The 3640-nt window shown below is 26.8% G+C and overlaps 1 long non-coding RNA gene across 1 annotated transcript; it reads right to left on the minus strand.

The window, feature by feature from the left end:
* Window positions 1-805: 805 nt before the first annotated feature.
* LOC137000381 (uncharacterized) lies at window positions 806-3391 on the minus strand. The gene is made up of 2 exons (XR_010890633.1): window positions 1119-3391; window positions 806-1006 (listed from the first exon to the last, which is right to left on the minus strand). It is a non-coding gene; the product is annotated as an uncharacterized lncRNA (long non-coding RNA).
* Window positions 3392-3640: the final 249 nt, after the last annotated feature.

Genomic DNA, 3640 nt, shown 5'->3' on the forward strand with positions numbered 1-3640 from the left:
GGATTCAATTCCTTGACCCAAAAAGGGAATTACGAGCGGTTGACCTGTCGACGGAGTAAAAACGACTCTTTCAGTCGCTGACCCGTCGCAAGTCCTAAACGTGCCGCTCGGCTCGTGCGGTCAGGCCCGTTTACGTTGATCGCCGAGCCCAACGAAAAAATTCTACATCTATCAGGACGTAACAAATGATTATAGATTATATGTATAAATTTTAGAGTACTTTAAAGATTAGTAAACTATTGATTTAAATTTTGTAAACTAGTTTCTTTACATCTTTTACATTATTACATAAACAGTACCAATTTTTCATTTATTCACAGAAATAAAATTTTTATTAATTTTAATATGTATAAATTGAAATATATATAGACAAATAATAAAAATAAAACATAAAAATAATTGTGTAAAATAATTTATTTTTTTGTACTCAATTTATTAGTATTTTGTAGATATAATATTTTTTAATTTTTATTATTTATGACAATATGTTCAATATTTAAAAAAATTTTTATTTAAACGCGGTACATTTATTGTAGAACGTGGTTTATATAGAACAAATTAAACAATATTTAAACAATATTTAAAATTTATTTTAAAATTTAATAAAATATAATGTTTAAAACAATGCAATTTTGTAAAAAATATATGACAGAAGTTTTGATTGAAGAGACAAACAGCTTTTACAAAAAATATTCACCACCTAAATACATTTTAGAATTTAAAATGATAATTGGACGAAACATTCTATTTATCAAAATAAAATATAATATTTTATAACAAATTAAAAAATGAATAAGGCTTACTGTTTTGTGTGGTACCTAACGAAATGTTATATTGGAGAGTAGGATTACTATCAGACTGAGCAATATCATCTTCTGAATCTTTTTCATCAAAAAATCGTTTCCTTTTTATTTGTCTTTTAAATCTTCTAAACCTTCTAAATCTGAATTAAGATCCGACGTATCCTCTGCTTTTGCGCACTTTGCTTTAGCTTTTAGCAAATTGTCTGAAAAATTAAACAGGTATATATAAAGTTAAATATAATAAGTTAATAAGTTAAAACAAAATATTGCAATAAAATCTAATAAAATTCTTCCTTTAATACTCTACAAACTTACAATATTTTTTTCCATTTGCTAATTGTCGTATTTTACACATATTCCATTCACCAAATGTTGGTGGTATACACGATGATATGGCTTGCGTTAATTTTGATCCTTTAAAAGGTGGCCAATAACAAATGTCGTCAAATACCCAAGCAGATGGTATAGCCTCAACAACATTATCATCAAGGAAATGAATTATCATCTATTCCATGATTTTGAAAATTTTATTAAGATTAAATCCTCTGAGACAATTTTATTTTATTCCTTTTAAACATATTTTTTAAATAAAAAATCAAAATATTTTATTTTGTATTAATCTATTTTATACATTCACAGAAATAAACCCATTAAAAGCCATATAAGTATTGTTAAAATAAAAAAACACAATCAATTTTAACGTACATAATATTTAAACATGAAGAAGAGGAAAAACAACAAAACCGTTATTATTTGGAAAAATAACAAGTTTTTTACTAATATCATTTACTAACCAAAATGAAATAGAACCAAGAGTATCTACAGAATAAATATTTAATCGCAAAGACTGACACGGCTTATTAAAAAAATTACAAACATTTTCAAATTTTCTACCGATAATATAATAATTATTGTTGCGTGAAGCGAAATTATCAATAAGTATTACAGAGTTATCGTTTAATAAACAACAATTGTTTCCGACGTTTATACTAAATTTTAAGTGTTTAAATGTACAATTCTTATATTCTTTTTCAAAGTTATTTGATGGTAAAGGTCCTTCGTTATGCTCTGTGCTGAACGATATTTTGTTTTCTTTTATATCATATATTGATAGTATATAATCTTTTTCATGCAAACGACGTGCAATTTGAGCTAATGGTTGGTTTGGCTTTTTTATCAACTTCTTCAAAGCTTGCAAACAATTTTCAAACGGAAATGCACTAAACGAATCTAATGTTTCATAGATCTTAGTATCTTCCACTATGTGTGCTAATCCATGCACATTATGAGAAATATATTCATAACCATAAATAACTTTTATTTGATCAATGAAATATAGCAATAAACTATTTGCAAATTCATTATATGTTTGATATAAATCTGTAGAAACTAAAATTCTAATTGTAATATGTAAAGTAAGAAAATGTAAATATTTTTTGTCAGATATTAAATTTTGTAAAACTAGTGGTCCGCTATATAATAAAAAGAATCTGAATTCGGTTGCTTTCCAACGTTTTACTTCATCCAATGAACGCGTTTTTCTAACAAATTCAATTGGTACATAACATTTTATCTATAAAAGTAAATCAGACATTTTTTTTGCATATTCTTTTGATAATTTATGTGAAGGTTTCCCTTGTAACCATATATTTAAAAGAAGTTTTTTAACAATGCCTAAACAAATGAGATGCATGTATTTTAAAGGAAAATTAGTTACCATTCCAAGATTAGGTATATTTTCTAAAATAGATACTCCATTATGATATTCTGGCTGCAATTTATGGCGAAAGCTATCATCTGTTCTTTTTATTGCATTATTTTTAATAAAAGAGACTCTACCTTTTATATATTTACCTTTTTGTATGCATTTAGTACAAGAGTAAAATCCGGAATGACCTTTACAATAAGTTATAAAAGATTTTGCAGGAGCATCACAAATAAAATCTTTAATTGTAAATGATAAAACTTGCCCTTGAAACACAAAACCATTATTTACTAGTTCAGTAGCTTCATTTACAAAATCTGAGAGATATTCATTAGCATTGAAGGGTTTTTCATAACCATGATAAATACCAATTACAGATACGTTATAAGGATATTGAAATAGGGAACATAAAATTGGATATATCTGACTGTTCGAACCTTTACTAAGAGGTAATCCATCTATATTAACTAGTAAATCAATTGATAATATTGTGGAAATTTCCACTTTAAAAATTAATTTTTGTATTGCTAATTTTAATCCAAAGTGTACATAAATTCCCACATAGCAAAGATCTCCCCAGGCCATCCCAATTTGATCGAAATGGTCCCAGTTTGATCAAGAGTAAAACGTTATCCGTAAGATTACCTGAGGATATCCCGTGTAGCATGTCCTGTGGATATCTTATGTACGATCTCCGCAGGACATCCCATTTTGATCAAAATGATCCGAACGATACAGATCGATAATAAATAGTCATTCGTAAGATTTCCTGAAGATATTTCTAGTACAAAAAATATACGTACATTAAAATTGCTTTTTCTTCAAATTTAGCAAAAGATTTCTTACATAAATATTTTTTAGTAAGACATTTTTTTTGCTTAATTTGAACAGAGAACAAATTTAATTTTGTGTGCATGCGTAGACACACATATAACATACAAATATAATTTTAATCCGTCCATTTGTTAAGATCAATGTACAAGTATATATAGAGAAAATATTTATTTCTATTATATGACGATACTAGAACTTAGTCATCGAGTTCTTGGTTCGAGAAGCCAGTATATATAAGATTACCGCTTTTTGATTACCTAACCTTTCTCAGATCGACAACTCGAATCGAATTCTAGTG

The sequence above is a fragment of the Linepithema humile genome, chromosome 6 (assembly GCF_040581485.1).
Source record: "Linepithema humile isolate Giens D197 chromosome 6, Lhum_UNIL_v1.0, whole genome shotgun sequence".
NCBI classification, from domain to species: domain Eukaryota; kingdom Metazoa; phylum Arthropoda; class Insecta; order Hymenoptera; family Formicidae; genus Linepithema; species Linepithema humile.